Here is a 19,153-nt window from a genome sequence, read left to right on the forward strand (position 1 = left end):
ACTTGGGTGGGGAATGTGGACTTGGGTGGGCCTGGGCCCCCTACATCAACAGGAAGCCCCGGTTTTCTGGTCGAGTCGCTTCCCCATCCGCTGCCAACCTCTCAGCCCCCACTGGCCTTTGAACCTAGGCGAGAGACCTCTGAAGAGGGATCGCCTCCCCCAGAATGATCCAGGCAAAGGGGCTTCCTCCCTGGCCTGAGTCCTGGTGCACTCCCCGGACCTGCTGGCCCAGGATCACACAGCCTCCCAGAGCAGCTTTGATCCTCAGAGAGGGGAGGGGAGAATACACACCAGGTGTAGGGCCCTATTGTCTGCACTGTCTTAGAATCTAATCACCAGCCTGGGGCTAGTGATTAAATCACCAGTGGTGGGGGGGAGTGATTTAATCACAATTCAGGAGAAGATTCCACACCCTGGGGGTCTTCTCTGGGAAGCGGATCTGTGGTCACAAGGCAGTAAAAATCTCTCTTTTAGGACTGGGGAATGGAGCGAGGAGAAAGTCTATTCCAAGGAATGAAGTCTACTTCAGGGGTCCCTGTAACCCCAAGCCAGCCCCTCTTACAGGCAGGGAAGAGACTTGGAAGCCTTCCGTGAGGTTAAGAGGCTATTGACAAGTGACTTTAGGTTAGTGCTCAGCTGTTTCTGACTCTATAGCCCCATGGACTATAGCCCGCCAGGCTCCTCTGTCCATGGGATTGTCCAGGCAAAAGAGTACTGGAGTAGGTTGCCACTTCCTACTTCCAGGGGGTCTTTCCGACCCAGGGATGGAAGCCTTGTCTCCTGTGTCTCCTGCATTGGCAGGCGAATTTTGTACCACTAAACACCACCTGGGAAGCCCCTGGTGGCTTTAGAGGCACTTCAAAGTCCCTTTGGGAAGAGGAAGCTGATTTCAAAGTACTCCTGCTCCCCTCCAGTCAGGGCTCCCCTTGGTAGGACCGTTGAGCTGAGGGAGGAGAACCACGCCCCTGGGGGGGGGGGCCTCTGAGGCATGAGGTGGTGAGGGGGGAGGATGTTAAGGATGGGCATTTCCTCAAGGCTGCATCTTTAGTCACTGGCACCACCACCCAGACTACACCATCTGTGACGCAGGAACTCAAGGAGGTGGGGGATGGCTCCTGCTCTATCTATCATCTCTGACTCCAAGGTTACACAAAGCAGGTTACCTTGTGTTGCCAAGGTCACCCAGCCTTATCTTCCAGCCTGGACCCCTGTCCTACCTGCCATAAACCTATTACCTGTCACTGTCTAGGTCACGCTGGTCCTAGTTCCTTTGGAGGGGACAAGACCCCCCCCCCATTACAGCAGGAATCATAAGAGCAGGGATGGGCCCTAACACATCACAGTGACTTACAGGGCCCATAAAGCTGCCAGCCTCGGGCCCAGCAGTGCCAGCCCATCACAGCCTCCTTCCTCTTACTCCACATAGGATCCCTGAGTGTCCTTTGTTCAAGTACCCAGTCTTCCTTTGACTCAGGGATGACCTTGGGCAACTTTCCTGCTCCTCTCTGATTGCAACTTCCTCATCTATAACGTGGGGAGGATAATCCTGCCCTGCTGACCTCTGTCAATAAACAGTTATTAGGCCAGAGCCTGCCCAGCCCAGACTTTCACAACCAGCCTCCGGGGTGTAGCTGCTGGCACATTGAAGATGCAGGAATGAATCACAATTCTCATCCTTTGGGGGTTTTCCTGCCACGGCCCTGTCTGGATCGGGAGGGAGGAATTGGGGAAACTATAGGGCTTTAAGGTCAGACAGCCCTGGATCACTCCTGGCCCCACCCACTTGCTCTGTGACATCAGCTGAGCCGTGGTTTTCTTCATCTGTAAAATAAAAACCATATCCCCATCTTCCTCCTAGGTTCCCCATCATTCACTATGAGAATTCAGTGACTAAAGCCTGAGAAGGGCCAACCCAGCCCTGGGCACATTAGCACGAGTCACCGTGACCTTTAAGCAGAGGTCCTTTCACCTGGATTGAACGTGATTCTAAACAAGCATGGATGTAGCGTTGGGTGGCGAGAACACTGAGGTCGGCCCAGAGAGGGTCCTCGGCCACATCCCGGGTCCTCCTGGTCTCGCAAGACCTCGGGAGGGGTGGGGAAGGCTGAGGGGCAAGGAGGGAACCCCCAGCCTCAGGGACCCAAAAGAGGGAGATTTGGATTCAGCCTCTCCTACGACTCTGATGGGCCTCGGGTAGAGGCACAAGGGAGCAAGATGCTGCACTCCTGGTGTCCGTAGGTCAGAGGAGGACCTAGGATGTAGCCCTTAGCAGGAAACGACCAGGAGGCCTGTGATCAGGGGGTGAGATGGGCAAATGGATAAGGCAGGAGATTAGAACAGGCTTTGGAGCAACACTGCCCTGGATTCAACATCCCCGCCTCCCACTTGCCCTGCACTCCCTCAAGCTCAGTGTCCGGATCCAAAAAATGGGGATGAAAGCAGGGCCTCCCTTCCATGGGTGCAGTTAGGATTCAACTAGAGGATGCTGGGGAAAGGGCCTGGCCGAGGTTTAGGTGCTCAATAAACGTCGGCCATAAGCATAGCTATTACAGGTAAAGGTAGCAGATGCCCATGAGGTTATGGGAGCCCATAGGAGGGCTACCTGGCCCAGCCAGTGGGAGCTGGTGGACGCTTCCTGGAGGAGATAAGACTCAAGCTGAGTTTTGATAAGACTCAAGCTGAGACACATCGGTGGGGCAAGAGGGAGAGACTGGAGAGTTATCTGGCACCACACAGGAGGACTTGTCTGTTGGGGTTAGGAAGTTGGACTGATCTTTCCTTTGATGAGGGATAGATATCAAGATCCTGATTTTATAAGCCAGGAAATATCCCAAGAGAGTCATTTGGTTGTAGAAAGCAACAGAGATGCTCAGCTACTTCTCTGAGTCATAGAAGAACTGAGGCTGAGAGAGGGCAGCGACGCAGGCTTGTTGCCCAGTCCCTGCCACTGCCCCTGAGAGGGTAACAAGCAGGAAGGCCAGGGGTCTCCAAAGGGAGGAAATAGGCTGCAAGTGTCAGACATTTTTATCTCTCTTAAGTGGCAGGAGGAAACAAACTAGCGATATTTTTTCCCTTCTCTATACAAATTTAAAAGGAGATTTCTCTTAAAATACTGTGTTGCCATAATGACACCTGGTTTCACCTGAAGTTAACTATTCTCAAACCTTAAGATAACCAATGCATTTTTCTTATGGAAATGTTTGTCTTAAACTATGCTAATGTACTATGCATTTACCCCAGACTCTGTCTTCAAGTTGGTTCACCTAATGGCTCAGAACCTACTCGACAAACCAGTATGTTATACTCAGACATTGTTTCCTTAATCTATGTAAATGAAACTATTTGTATGGTAATCTGCCCTTCTACAAGATTCAAGTCAATCATTTTGTGGCCCGGGATAAATCGTCTGGTGCCAAGATTATCCCAAAATGCATCTTATGGATGAGGGGCCTGGTGCCATTCTGAGTTTTAAGACATTCCTTTCTTTCATTAACTGAAGGCTAGTGAGAAGGCAATGGCACCCCACTCCAGTACTCTTGCCTGGAAAATCCCACAGATGGAGGAGCCTGGTGGGCTGCAGTCCATGGGGTCTCGAAGAGTCGGACACAACTGAGCGACTTCACTTTCACTTTTCACTTCCATGCATTGGGGAAGGAAATGGCAACCCACTCCAGTGTTCTTACCTGGAGAATCCCAGGGACGGGGGAGCCTGGTGGGCTGCCGTCTACAGGGTCGCACAGAGTCAGACATGACTGAAGCGACTTAGCAGCAGCAGCAGCAGCAGTGACTATATAACATCCAGCTGAAGACTAGCAGGGGGTACTCTTTCTGCCCCCTTCTGATGCCTTTGTCAGAAGCTTTCTCCATCTCCTTTATATTTTAATAAAATTTATTTCACAAAAGCTCTGAGCGATCAAGCCTCGTCTCTGGCCCCGGATTGAATTCTTCTCCTCCGGAGGCCAAAAATCCTGGCGTCTTTTCTTGGGTCAGCAACAACTTTTCACTCCCACCCCAGCCTACCCCTCACCACCCTCCCCCCCACCCGCCGCCCCCAGCAACCCGGGCTCTTTCCATGCCATCTCATGCTCCCCAACACACTCCTCCCTGCCATTGGAACCCCTAGCCTCCATTTCCCCTTGCGTTTGGCCCCAGGCAGAGTCCCCTTCAATTAACAGATAATTCAGGGAAATGTTTGCAGAGACGTCAGCTTCTTGTCCTTGGCTATTGAGGTTAAAGCCACATGCAAAGTGGGTTCCACCACGCCTGAACCTGAACCTCTGCCACGTGCAGAGACAAGAAGGTGCCTGTCCAGCCAGCATCTGTGGAAAGGAAGCTGCAGTCCCCCTCCCCTGGTCTCCACACTCAGCCAGTTTCTCTGGCCCGCAGAGGGAACCCGGGAGGGGAGCAGAGAGAGAGCTATCATGAGGACGGGGATACGGCCCTCTTTGGTAGAGAGCTTGGCGGAAACTTCTGCCCCTGAACATCTTGAAATAGTAGCAGCAAGAAGCATGGAACAATCCAGCAATGGAGATGCCATATGTTCTGTCCGCCCCGCAGAGGCCTCAGGAAAGCTCCCCCAGGGCTGCCCCTCCCCTCTCAGCCAGGGAGCCAGGTCACACCGGCGAGAGGCTGGGCTCAGAGCCGCTTTGGATTTTCCCACATAGTATTCATATATATTCTGGTTTGTGGTGGAAGGACCACCAGAGAGGGTGATGAGGGTGGTACCAGACAGAGGGAAAAAGGAAGGGCCACGTAGGCAGCCTTGTGGACAAAAGGGCATCGTTAAGGCTATGCCAACATGAAGAGACAGCCTCTCTTAGGCGGATGTGTGTCTGTTAACTTCTTTTTCTCTGGTCATCCAGATAATACCTACTCATTGTAGAGTATTTGGAAAGAAGCAGAGGGAGAAAACTGCAGATAACCTTATCTCCCAGAGGTAACCATTTTACAATTTTAACGTGTTTCTGAGGGAAAGTATTTTAAAGAAAACAGTCATTCCCACCTTAATCTGTTTCATTTTTCCAACTCCCCTTTCCATTTTTATCTGCAGGCAAAACCTTGTGGACACAGTGAGCAATTCAGTATCCTTTTTTAGCTTTCACCGTGCAGTGTCAACATGCGTCCCTGTTACCTCACAGCCTCTCCAACTGTCGTTCTGTGGTTCCACAGTGTGCACAGCTTGCGTCATCAGTTTACTTTCCACTGTAAATAACACTGCAGAGAACATCTTCCCACTGGGACGGGAAGGGCCACAAGCTGCGGAAGAAAACCAGGGCTCCCAGGTCCTCTCCCTAGCTCCTCGCTCTGAAGGAGCACCACCAGCTTATGAAAATAGTTTGGAGATAGGGTTAGGGTCCAAGGGACCCCTAGAGGCCAGGTAAAGAATCTTAATCAGAAATTCTAACTCTTGGATTGCTGAAGTACCTGTCAGATACGGAATTTGGGCGGGGGGCAGGGTGGTGCACACATCAGTGGGTAAGGAATGTTTCTGTGTAGATTTGCAGAGACAATGTGAGAAAAAATGCATGCCTTGTCGGGGCCCCTTCCTATGGGTGTGTTCACACAACAACAGCGCCCTCTGCTGTCCCTGCTCCCCCAACAGTTCTGTGCCCTTTACAGTTTAGAAGGTCTTCCTCCTGTTTAACCATGGGTTAGTCTGTCTTTCCCTAGTGTTTCTTTTTCCGTTCTGGGGAACATGGTAAGATAGTGACAGTAAAATAATTTTCAAAGAGTTGAAAAACAGTTCTTGGTGGGCTGCCGTCTATGGGGTTGCACAGAGTCGGACACGACTGAAGCGACTTAGCAGCAGCAACAGTACCCTATACCTGATACTCAGATCTTTAGCTCTGATAAAAATAATTTAGCTGAGTAAATTTTAAAGACCTGTTTGGCTTTATTCAATGATTAATTTATTTTAAAATTTTAATTTATTTATTTGGCTGTGCTGGGTCTTAGCTGAAGCATCTTTATTTGTGGCAGGCAAACTCTTAGTTGCAGCATATAGGATCTAGCTCCCTGAACCCGGGCCCCCTGCATTGGGAGTATGGAGTCATAGCCACCCCAGGAACCAGAACCCCAGGAAGTCCCTCAATGATTATTAATTGCGCAGCATCCAATCTAGTAGATTTAATGGAGTTCCGAGGAGCTGTACAAAATACTAGACAAAACAACAACAAAACCAGACTGGTTATGGCAAGTTCACTTTCCTGTAGAGAATAGCAGGGGTTATTCAGAATGAGGCAGATTGCTTAACTACTTCTGGTCCTCTGAAGATCCAGCCCGAGCCCCCCTTCCTTCAGGAAGTGACTCCCTGGCTCTGGCTCCCGCTTGCCCGGAGAACGGATGAAAGTGTCAGAGCTGCAGACAGAAGCTGAAATGTAGCAAGGCTGCAAAGATAATTCACCTCCCACCTTTGATAAGGGCAACAGGTGGGTACCTGTGGAAGGGTCAGATCAATCTGCCCTGGCTCTTCCCTTATTATGGCAACAGAGGAAGGGGGCAGTGATTCTGCCTTAGTAAGTAACCCCAAACTTAACCTTGCAGGGTAAAGCTTATTAAATGACTCTCATGTGGGATGGGTAGGAGCAGTGCTGGCTTCAAGGGCATGGGACTTGCATAGTCGCACAGGGGCTGCACTTGATTTAATGTTCTGCTGTTGCCCTCTCGAAAAGCTTCGTTTTTGAACCAGGGGCTTCTGAGTTTCTATTTTGTAGCAGATCCGAGTTGGGGGCGGGCATGCGCAGCCTTCTCGCTGGCTCTCCACCCTCCCAGGGCGCCCGGAAGCAGCCGGGCAACCGCGCCTCGGAGAGCCCGTGGACCAGCAGCAGCTTGTGGAGTCCTTGGCTGGCTCGGGTTCTGCTTTCTCGCAGGAAACCCTGCACACTCGCTTGTCCCGGAGCGCCGTCGGCTGTGTGCAGCGGCGCGTGACTCTGAGGCACTCGCCACTCGCACCCGAGCACGGCCACCCGGCTCAGCCTTCACCAGGAGGTAGTGCTGGGGTTTGCCGCAGGCTCGGCTCGCCGGGAACACGCTGGACAGCACCTGCTCCGCAAACTTCTGCCTCCGCTGTCTGGTTTCACACTGCGCCCGGGGCTGGTCATCAGAAGGTGCGGGAAGTTCCTGAGCTCCGGGCGGCTCTGGAGGGCCGTGCAGAGTCACAAGGGACGCGGAGGTGCGGCAGGACCCTCCCCGGGCTCGGCGGAGCGCGTGAGCTCCGCGTCCTGGCTGTTCACTGTGCCTCTGAGCCCTGGTTTCTGAATTTGCCCCATCTTCTTCGGGCTTCTCAAAATTACTGCTAGTGTGATCGCGTTTAACTCTTCGGGCAATCTCTCCATCTATACCCTCAAAGGCAAAACCTCCGGACCGGAAGTTGCTGTACTCTACCTGGGGAGTCACTGGCACCTTCCTTCTTGTTCGGACTTTGGAAGCATGGGATGGCACACACACGAGCTGGGGGTCACCCAGAGTCCAAGGAGGGCACATTCACTGGGTGAAAGGTGAAGGGGAGGAAGTTCTAGGGATTTTTCTGTCCTTAATTTTTGAACCAGGGGCTCTGCTTGTTGGGGGCGGTCATGCGCAGTCTTCTCGCTGGAAATCCACCCTCCCAGGGCGCGGGGAAGCAGCCGGCCAAAGTCGTCTCGGAGAGCCTGTGGACCAGCAGCCATAGGTTTTGAACCAGAGCCCCTGGTTCAAAAATTATCTTCTAGGTAGCAGCGTCTACACAGCTTGGATGCTCATAAGGGGGTCGGATCCCTGAAAATTGAGGGAGGCCTTCCCAGTCTCACCAAACAATTCACAAGACAGGTTTAGAGTGGGCGGGGACTATGTTCACAATGTATGAGTTCCTACTAACACCAGGACAGAACAAGAAATTGGAGTTTTGCCCACCACTCCCACGATCCCTGGGTCTGGCCACTTTCCAAGCCTCCTCAGGCAACCTCAGAGCCCCTGCATGCCTCCAGTTTAAACCAGTGATGATCTGAACTGTTGAGGCAATTGATGACCCATGAGGGTTATTGGACCAGTGTGAACACACCCTGGAGTTTGGGCGTCCCCCTGAGGTGGGGACGCGGTTTCTCCTAGGGCGCAGAGGTCTGGGGGAGTTTCAGCACCGCAGGATGGACAGCACCCTAGAGCTGCAAGTCTAAACCCAATAGCCCAGGCGAGAGCCCCACTCCCCCACCGCGAGCTTTAGTGGGGGAGGCCAGACGGAGATGCATTCAGGGCCGGGCCGAGCTCCTGGATCCTGATCTCAAGTCCCAGAGGCTTTGTGGGGCTTGGAGCAGTGTTCAGAGGATAGGACCCTAGTTTGAGGTCCGCAATGAGAGGGAAGGAGGCGGGGAGGGAGCCCGAGCCGACCTAGCCGGAGAAAGTTGGTGTTCCAGAACCGCCGAGCCTACGACGGAGATCCTATTCACTCCCCTGGAGCCTCCTTTCAATTCGCCTGGAATTCCAGTGTAGACGCTTACTCTGGTGCTCTTTACAACGGAACCTCAGGCACTCGCAGGCCAGGTATGCAGCCTCCACTTCCTGCCCAAGATTCAAAGGAAAGATAAGGGCACCGTTTGAAGGGAAATTAAGGTGTGGAAGGGCTATTCCAGGGGAGGGAGGCAGAGCGGTGACCTGGTAAACGCGAGAGAAGTTACAGACTTCGAGGAACCTTGTAATTGGCCCTTTGTCGTGCTGCGATTCATGGGGTGGAAAAGAGTCGGACACAGCCGAGCGACTCATCTGATCTGATCTGAAGGCTCAGATTACACACCTCGTGCCTGGGCCTCCCTGCAGCGGAACGGTCCCCAGAGCCTCCGGGGCCGGTTTGTCCAGGTCAGAGAGAAGCCCCAGGACTCAGCCGGCTAAGGCGGAGGGGGAGGCGCTTGCGATGGGCGGCCACTTGTGGCTCTGGGAGGGCCAGAGGAATTCCTCCCTCCTCTGGGAGGAATCCTAACAAGTTCCCCCTCCCCATCCCAGTGCCAGGATGAAACCCAGGGCTCCCACTAAACGTCACGCCATCTAGACACTGTTACACTCCACTGTCTAACTGGTCCCTGGTCACATCCACTCCACAGACAGTCCCAGGGTTCCACCTCCTCACTATTTCAACCTCCTGGAATTTCTGATTCCACCCACCCGGAAAACTCTACCCAGTCAGGCTTGAACATCCCCTTTGGCCTGAAATATCCTAGCTCCAACCCCTCCATCCCTACTTCTGTAGCCAATGTTACTCTGCAGAACTCTCCTGTCTACCCTTGTCAGTCTCTCTCAACAAGGCCCTGAGCTTCCTTGAGTCAGGAATTAGGTTGGCTTCTCCCATAGCAGCACTACACAGTAGAATACAGTAGGAGCCCCACAAGTATTTGTCAATCAAGCTTTGTCTTGCTTTACTCAGCATGGGTAGCATGGACTGAGGAAAGGTGGGCTCCTAAGGGCCAGTGGCTCAGGATCACCCAGGGAGAGTCTCAGTGAAATGACTGCTCCCTGATCCGACTGCTGGCCCCAATTTGGGTCTATCCAGTTGTACGATGTATTGGCAGTGTTATGAAAATGCCATGGTGGGGGAACCTTATGGTTTCAGGTGTTCTGAATTTCTTTGACAGGACTATAAGCCCAGAGATGGGCTGTGATTTTTCCCAGGTCACCTAGCAAAGTAGCAGAGGGCCAATGTCAAAGTTTTTTTAAAAGATGTGAACAGATGGAGAAAATCACTTTCCATCCCCAGAAAACTGAACTGGGGGTAACCTGGGTGTAGTGTTACTGGAGAAGGCAATGGCACCCCACTCCAGTACTCTTGCCTGGAAAATCCCATGGACAAAGGAGCCTGGTAGGCTGCAGTGCATGGGGTCGCTGAGAGTCAGACACGACTGAGCGACTTCACTTTCACTTTTCACTTTCATGCATTGGAGAAGGAAATGGCAACCCACTCCAGTGTTCTTGCCTGGAGAATCCCAGCCCACCCAAGCCTGGTGGGCTGCCATCTATGGGGTCGCACAGAGTCAGACATGACTGAAGCAACTTAGCTTAGCAGCAGCAGCAGCAGCCGCAGTGTATTCCTGCTGGAAAAGCTTCAGGGGGCCCTGGTCAGGGTGAGACCACTGATATCAGCCACACTGGCGCTGATCCTGGGCTTGCTGGTCCAGGATAAAAGGGGGACTGTAGAGAGCGTTTTTTGTTCCACTTGTTCATTTTATAAGACCCAGACAGAAGAGACATCTGCCCCGAAGCCGCACGGCGAGGTAAGGAGAGGGCCTAGGATAGTGTTCTCGGAACTGAATTATTCGAGAACAATTTCCTTCCACGTGAAGGAACCTCGACCTTCCAGACACCCATGAGGCAACCAGCCAGCGAGGTCCTTCAGTTTAGCCAAGTTTCCGCCTAGGTCCTGGGACCTACCTCGGATCGAGTGTAAGACGCTCTACTTGTAGTCTTGAGTGAAAAGCGAGACCGATCGATTGGTCTCCCTGCCCGGGGTCGCTGAGCGCTGATTGGCTCTGGCTCGGAAAGGAGCGAGGCGGAGGCGAGGCAGTGGGCGGGGCTTGGCGCGGACCCGGCGCCGTTTGGCGTCCTGGGTTCTCGGAGCCCAGGTAGGCCGGCCGGTCTTCAGGAGCTCGGCGAGTACTTCAGGCTGGGCAGGGCCCGGGGCTTCCCTCGCTTCTCGCAGCTATGAGGTCGAAATCTCAAGCTCGTCCTCAGTCTGGCGCCTCCTTGCCTCACTCAGACGCCCTCCTGAGGCTCTCAGGCGCTGTTGGTACCGTCGCTAAAACACTTATAACTGCACCTTCAGTGTCGATATCGAAGCAGTGGTTTTCAAAAGAAATCATTTTCCACCGGCCGTCTGGTGCTGAAAGCAAGGCTGGGGATCTAGGTTCCTGAACACATCTCCACACCCCTGATCTCCGGGGTTCTGCCTCCAAGCATATTCCTGCTCTTTCTTTGTTGCTCATAATACACAAAACGGTGACCTTGGAATACTGGTGACCGTTGGTCACCTGGTCACCATTTCCTCGGCTGAAAGGGGGACAGATTCGAGTAAGATTTGAAATAACAACAACAAAAATCACAACAATAGCAAAAAGTTAGTAAATACCATGCCATCTGAGAGAACAAACTGGCAACAAATAGCTCAATTCTCTGAAAGGGAAATTAATTAAAAGCTCAGAGGAGATGCCAGAACACTTAGCTAGCAGGTTTAAAGAAGGGTGGGGCGGGAGGGGGACTTCCCTAGCAGTCCTGTGATTAGGACCCCGTTCTCCACTGTAGGAGGCAGGGGTTCCATCCCTGGTGGGGGAATTGAGATCCTGCAAGCAGCATGGTGTGGCAAAAAAAAAAAAAAAAAAAGTAAGGGGGCTCTGGAAAATTCCTAGCTATATTGATACAAATAATCCAAGCCTACAGCCCAGAAGGGCAGGCCCAGCAGGGTTAGAGACTATCCATTGTCCCAGCTTTCCCTGTGGGTTCATGGGCTTTGCTGCTTGCCTTTAAGGTGGAGCCACAATCATGCACAGGTTCCCTGAGGCAGTGCTCTGATGAAAGTCCCAGTCCAGCTGTGTCCTACCCTTTGGACAGTGTAATCACTGAGGCCAGAAGCACTGGCTTCCTCTAAGGCCTCTCATATTCATGGAGTTATGGGCTAAGGCCAGCCCCAGAGGCCAGAGGCAGATATTTGCCCCCAGGAGCCTGGTCTGCATGGGCGCAGGGGCAAGGAACTCAGGGAACAGGGACCCTGGAAGAAAGGATTCTCCTTTATTCCTTTGACCTTAGAAAAAAATTTTCTATATTCCAATGAGTTAAAAAAAATTTTTTCCCCATAACTTCAGATTTTCCAGCCCTCTTAATAGAAACTTGGAAGCAAAACTCTGTTTTGACATTTCCCAGCACCAGACTACAAACAGCTGGAATCCTTTAACTGGACTGGTTCAGTGAGACTGCATTGGCCTAGTATTCCCAGTATCACTTTTTAACTCTTACAACCCTTCAGTGTGGGTGGTATCACCCCATTTTATACACGAAGAATGCAAGGCTCAGAGAGATTCAGGGACTTGCCTGAGGCCATTTAGCTAGCAGTGGCCAATCTGTTCTGACGCAGATCTGTCTCATGTCAAAGTACACTTTAAATGGATACATTGTATGTGAATTATATCTCAATACAATTTCTAAAAATATAGCAGTCACTACTTTTAGCCATAAGAGGAGTATGTTTAAGATTAATATTTTATGGGTGGCAACACAGTGACTCATTGGAAAAGACCTTGATGCTGGGAAAGATTGGGAGCAGGAGGAGAAGGGGACAACAGAGGATGAGATGGTTAGATGGCATCATCGACTCAGTACACGTAAATTTGAGCAAACTCTGGGAGATGGTGAAGGACAGGGAAGTTTGGCATGCTACAGTTCATGGGGTTGCAAAGAGTCTGACACGACTGAGCGATTAAACAACAACACAGTGACCTTATTTTGGTCAGTTCTTGGACAAAATTATGAACTGGCTTTATCGTGTCTCGTTTTATCATGTTCTCAGAGTGACTTTGTGTGAGGTTGGTATTCTGTGATTGTTTATGTCCAACAGAAGGACGTGAAATGTCCAGCCAGAGACCTGGCTCTGAGTGTTTGAGGTCTATGAACATCAGATCACTTCTAGTTGTCAAAGGCTGGTTTTTCTCTTCCTCGGCAGACACTGGGAACCTCAGCTGGGCCCTCAGGGACCCACAAGAATTCTAGTGAACACTTGGAATGTCCACAGAAACTCTGGTCCCACCCTCCTGCTGGTGTGAGCCTGGGCTCCGGTGCCTGGGATCTGGGAACTGGGGACACCAGGCCAGAGGAGAATATGCGTCATCTGTGATACAGGGATGTTTTGTACTTGTTATGTTTGTTGCTAATTCAGAATATTGAGAGGCAGAAGTTTGCCCCACTGTCTCTGCCAAGGAGCATCCTCCCCCCCAATACTCCAGTGATTACTTCCAGCCCCTCCCTGCTGGTTCCTCCCCCAGGACTCCGTCTGTAACTCAGGGAGGATTTGGAGGGTGGGGCTGAGGGGCTGAAGCTTTTTCAGGCCTGGCAGTAAGGGGACTTTTCCTGTCTCTGCCTGTTCTCCATTGCAGAGATCCAGGTTGGGAGTTCAGACTACTGATTAAGGCTTATTTTGTGTTGCGATTAATCTCAACAGGCATTCAGGGGGTATCTGGAGTCCCTGTACACCCTTCCTCAGTTCAGTTCAGTTCAGTTCAGTCGCTCAGTCGTATCTGACTCTTTGAGACCCCATGAATCACAGCACACCAGGCCTCTTTGTCCATCACCAACTCCCGGAGTTCACTCAGACTCATGTCCATCGAGTCAGTGATGCCATCCAGCCATCTCATCCTCTGTCGTCCCCTTCTCCTCCTGCCCCCAATCCCTCCCAGCATCAGGGTCTTTTCCAATGAGTCAACTCTTCGCATAAGGTGGCCAAAGTACTGGAGTTTCAGCTTCAGCATCAGTCCTTCCAATGAACACCCAGGACTGACCTCTTTGGATCTCCTTGCAGTCCAAGGGACTCTCAAGAGTCTTCTCCAACCCTACAGTTCAAAAGCATCAATTCTTCGGCACTCAGCTTTCTTCACAGTCCAACTCTCACATCCATGCATGACCACTGGAAAAACCATAGCCTTGACTAGACAGACCTTTGTTGGCAAAGTAATATCTCTGTTTTTCAATATGCTATCTAGGTTGGTCATAACTTTTCTTCCAAGGAGTAAGCGTCTTTTAATTTCATGGCTTCAGTCACCATCTGCAGTGATTTTGGAGCCCAGAAAAATAGTCTGACACTGTTTCCCCATCTATTTCCCATGAAGTGATGGGACTGGATGCCATGATCTTAAATTTTCTGAATGTTGAGCTTTAAGCCAACTTTTTCACTCTCCTCTTTCACTTTCATCAAGAGGCTCTTTAGTTCTTCATTTTCTGCCATAAGGGTGGTGTCATCTGCATATCTGAGGTTATTGATATTTCTCCTGGCAATCTTGATTCCAACTTGTGTTTCTTCCAGCCCAGCGTTTCTCATGATGTACTCTGCATGTAAGTTAAATAAGCAGGGTGACAATATACAGCCTTGACGTACTCCTTTTCCTATTTGGAACCAGTGTGTTGTTCCATGTCCAGTTCTAACTGTTGCTTCCTGACCTGCATATAGGTTTCTCAAGAGGCAGGTCAGGTGGTCTGGTATTCCCATCTCTTGAAGAATTTTCCACAGTTGATTGTGATCCACACAGTCAAAGGCTTTGGCATAGTCAATAAAGCAGAAATAGATGTTTTTCTGGAACTCTCTTGCTTTTTCGATGATCCAGCGGATGTTGGCAATTTGATCTCTGGTTCCTCTGCCTTTTCTAAAACCAGCTTGAACATCTGGAAGTTCATGGTTCACGTACTGCTGAAGCCTGGCTTAGAGAATTTTGAGCATTACTTTACTAGCATGTGAGATGAGTGCAATTGTGTGGTAGTTTGAGCATTCTTTGGCATTGCCTTTCTTTGGGATTTAAATGAAAACTGACCTTTTCCAGTCCTGTGGCCACTGCTGAGTTTTCCAAATTTGCTGGCATATTGAGTGCAGCACGTTCACACCATCATCTTCCAGGATTTGAAATAGCTCAACTGGAATTCCATTACCTCCACTAGCTTTGGTTGTAGTGATGCTTTCTAAGGCCCACTTGACTTCACATTCCAGGATGTCTGGCTCTAGATGAGTGATCACATCATGATTATCTGTGTCGTGAAGATCTTTTTTGTACAGTTCTTCTATGTACTCTTACCACCTCTTAATATCTTCTGCTTCTGTTAGGTCCATACCATTACTGTCCTTTATCGAGCCCATCTTTGCATGAAATGTTCCCTTGGTATCTCTAATTTTCTTGAAGAGATCTCTAGTCTTTCCCATTCTGTTGTTTTCCTCTATTTCTTTGCATTGATTGCTGAGAAAGACTTTCCTATCCTTGCTATTCTTTGGAACTCTGCATTCAGATGCTTATATCTTTCCTTTTCTCCTTTGCTTTTCGCTTCTCTTCTTTTCACAGCTATTTGTAAGGCCTCCCCAGATAGCCATTTTGCTTTTTTGCATTTCTTTTCCATGGGGATGGTCTTGATCCCTGTCTCCTGTACAATGTCACGAACCTCTGACCATAGTTCATCAGGCACTCTGTCTATCAGATCTAGTCCCTTAAATCTATTTCTCACTTCCAATGTATAATCATAAGGGATTTGATGCGCTGCACTTTGTTGGAGCAGCCGTGAAGAGATACCGCACGTCCAAGGTAAGAGAAACCCAAGTAAGACGGTAGGTGTTGCAAGAGGGCATCAGAGGGCAGACACACTGAAACCATAATCACAGAAAACTAGCCAATCTGATCACATGTGTCTAACTCAATGAAACTAAGCCATGCCGTGTGGGGCCACCCAAGACGGGCGGGTCATGGTGGAGAGGTCTGACAGAATGTGGTCCACTGGAGAAGGGAATGGCAAACCACTTCAGTATTCTTGCCTTGAGAACCCCATGAACAGTATGGAAAGGCAAAATGATAAGATACTGAAAGAGGAACTCCCCAGGAGGTAGGTGCCCAATATGTTACTGGAGATCAGTGGAGAAATAACTCCAGAAAGAATGAAGGGATGGAGCCAAAGCAAAAACAATACCCAGTTGTGGATGTGACTGGTGATAGAAGCAAGGTCCAATATTGTAAAGAGCAATATTGCATAGGAACCTGGAATGTCAGGTCCATGAATCAAGGCAAATTGGAAGTGGTCAAACAGGAGATGGCAAGAGTGGACGTCGATATTCTAGGAATCAGCGAACTAAAATGGACTGGAATGGGTGAATTTAACTCAGATGACCATTATATCTACTACTGTGGGCAGGAATCCCTTAGAAGAAATACAGTTGCCATCATGGTCAACAAAAGAGTCCTAAATGCAGTACTTGGGTGCAATCTCAAAAATGACAAAATGATCTCTGTTCATTTCCAAGGCAAACCATTCAATATCATGGTAATCCAAGCCTATGCCCCAACCAGTCACACTGAAGAAGCTGAAGTTGAACGGTTCTATGAAGACCTACAAGACCTTTTAGAACTAACACCCCAAAAAGATGTCCTTTTCATTATAGGGGACTGGAATGCAAAAGTAGGAAGTCAAGAAACACCTGGAGTAACAGGCAAATTTGGCCTTGGAGTATGGAATGAAGCAGGGCAAAGGCTAATAGAGTTTTGCAAAGAGAATGCATTGGTCATAACAAACACCCTCTTCCAACAACACAAGAGAAGACTCTACACACGGACATCACCAGATGCTCAACACCAAAATCAGACTGATTATATTCTTTGCAGCCAAAGATGGAGAAGCTCTATACAGTCAGCAAAACCAAGACCAGGAACTGACTGTGGTTCAGATCATGAACTCCTTATTGCCAATTTCAGACACCCTTCCTGGTATCCATCAAAGGATGCAGAGGACAGGTCAGGTAGAGGCTGGGGTTCCGTTTCAGAGACTGTTTTGGCCTTTCCCTGATCTGTCAGGTCCAGGAGTGCAAGGCCTCATTCCCTGTATTTCTTCCCCATGTCCAGTATGGGTCCTGGCAGAACTGAATTTAAATCTCACATTATCTAGGGTTGGGAAAGGATAAATTAGGAACTTGGGATTAACATATATGCACTACTATATATAAAATAGATAAACAACAAGGTCCTACTGTGTACCACAGGGAACTGTATTCAGTATTTTTATTTTATTTTTTTTTCCCACAATGCTTGCCTTTTGAATCTTCATTCCCTGGCCAGGGATTGAACCTGGATCCCAACACAGAAACACAAAGACTGCTGAGTCCCAACCCCGGGACTGCCAGTGAATTACTTTCATTATTTCTATTAAATATTTATTTGGCTATGCTGGGTCTTAGTTGTAGCATATGGGATCTAGTTCCCTGACCAGGGATTAAACCCAGACCTGCTGCATTTGGGAGCCTGGAGTCTTAACCACTGAATCACCAGGGATGTCCGACCCTTTCATTAATTTTTTTTTCATTCCTTCATTACTATGAGCATGCAAATACTGTTCACAACAGAACCTTACTATGCAATAGAATTGCATTTCCTATTTTGTAAAATATTTTTGTTTTTCCTGTAGTTAATAGTTGACCTACTTTTCACTTGCTTAGTTTCTTTTGTAGCTCATGCATTTTATGCCATATTTCAGAACTCTTTCCCAAATGCTGTATCACTCCTAAGTTTTCTAGTAGGATGTTACTCCATATATTTAGGTCCATGATCCATTTTGAGTTAACTTTTCTATGTAGTGTAGGATTGTAGTTGAATTTTTTTGGGTGAGGGTGCATATGGCAAAGATTGCTTCCTCCCCCACCCCCCACCTGCCCCTCCCCCACCCCCACCCCCAATGAATTGCTTTGGTTCATTTGTCAAAAATCAGTTGACTGGGAATTCCCTGGTGGTCCAGTGGTTAACTCCGTGCTTCCACTGCAGCAAACAAGAGTTCTATCTCTGGTCGGGGAACTAAGATCATGTAAGTCCTGCAATGTGGCAAAAAAAAAGAAAATCAGTTAACCATATAGTGTAGGCCTATTTCTGGGCTCTCTATTCCATTTCTGTACGCCTCAGTCAGTCAGTTCAGTTCAGTCGCTCAGTCGTGTCTGACTCTTTGTGACCCTATGAATCGCAGCACGCTAGGCTTCCCGGTCCATCACCAACTCCCGGAGTTCACTCAGACTCACGTCCATCGAGTCAGTGATGCCATCCAGCCATCTCATCCTCTGTCGTCCCCTTCTCCTCCTGCCCCCAATCCCTCCCAGCATCAGAGTCTTTTCCAATGAGTCAACTCTTCGCATGAGGTGGCCAAAGTACTGGAGTTTCAGCTTTAGCATCATTCCTTCCAAAAAAATCCCAGGGCTGATTTCCTTCAGAATGGACTGGTTGGATCTCCTTGCAGTCCAAGGGACTCTCAAGAGTCTTCTCCAACACCACAGTTCAAAAGTATCAATTCTTTGGCACTCAGCCTTCTTCACAGTCCAACTCTCACATCCATACATGACCACTGGAAAAACCATAGCCTTGACTAGACGAACCTTTGTTGGCAAAGTAATGTCTCTGCTTTTGAATATGCTATCGAGGTTGGTCATAACTTTCCTTCCAAGGAATAAGCATCTTTTAATTTCATGGCTGCAGTCACCATCTGCAGTGATTTTGGAGCCCAAAAAAATAAAGTCTGACACTGTTTCCACTGTTTCCCCATCTATTTCCCATGAAGTGATGGGACTGGATGCCATGATCTTCGTTTTCTGAATGTTGAGCTTTAAGCCAACTTTTTCACTCTCTACTTTCACTTTCATCAAGAGGCTTTTTAGTTCCTCTTCACTTTCTGCCATAAGGATGGTGCCATCTGCATCTGAGGTTATTGATATTTCTCCTGGCAATCTTGATTCCAGCTTGTGTTTCTTCCAGTCCATCATTTCTCATGATGTACTCTGCATATAAGCTAAATAAGCAGGGTGACAATATACAGCCTTGACGTACTCCTTTTCCTATTTGGAACCAGTCTGTTGTTCCATGTCCAGTTCTAACTGTTGCTTCCTGACCTGCATACAAATTTTTCAAGAGGCAGGTCAAGTGGTCTGGTATTCCCATCTCTTTCAGAATTTTCCACAGTTTATTGTGATCCACACAGTCAAAGGCTTGGCATAGTCAATAAAGCAGAAGTAGATGTTTTTCTGGAACTCTCTTGTTTTTTCAATGATCCAGCAGATGTTGGCAATTTGATCTCTGGTTCCTCTGCCTTTTCTAAAACCAGCTTGAACACCTGGAAGTTCATGGTTCACATACTGCTGAAGCCTGGCTTGGAGAATTTTGAGCATTACTTGACCAGTGTGTGAGATGAGTGCAATTGTGTGGTAGTTTGAGCATTTTTGGCATTGCCTTTCTTTGGGATTGGAATGAAAACTGACCTTTTCCAGTCCTGTGGCCACTGCTGAGTTTTCCAAATTTGCTGGCATATTGAGTGCAGCACTTTCACAGCATCATCTTTCAGGATTTAAAATAGCTCAACTGGAATTCCATCATGTCCACTGGCTTTGTTCGTAGTAATGCTTTCAGTTAAGTCCGTATCTGACCTCGGGAGCCAGCAAACACCG

Source organism: Bos taurus, chromosome 19 (assembly GCF_002263795.3).
Source record: "Bos taurus isolate L1 Dominette 01449 registration number 42190680 breed Hereford chromosome 19, ARS-UCD2.0, whole genome shotgun sequence".
Taxonomy (NCBI): domain Eukaryota; kingdom Metazoa; phylum Chordata; class Mammalia; order Artiodactyla; family Bovidae; genus Bos; species Bos taurus.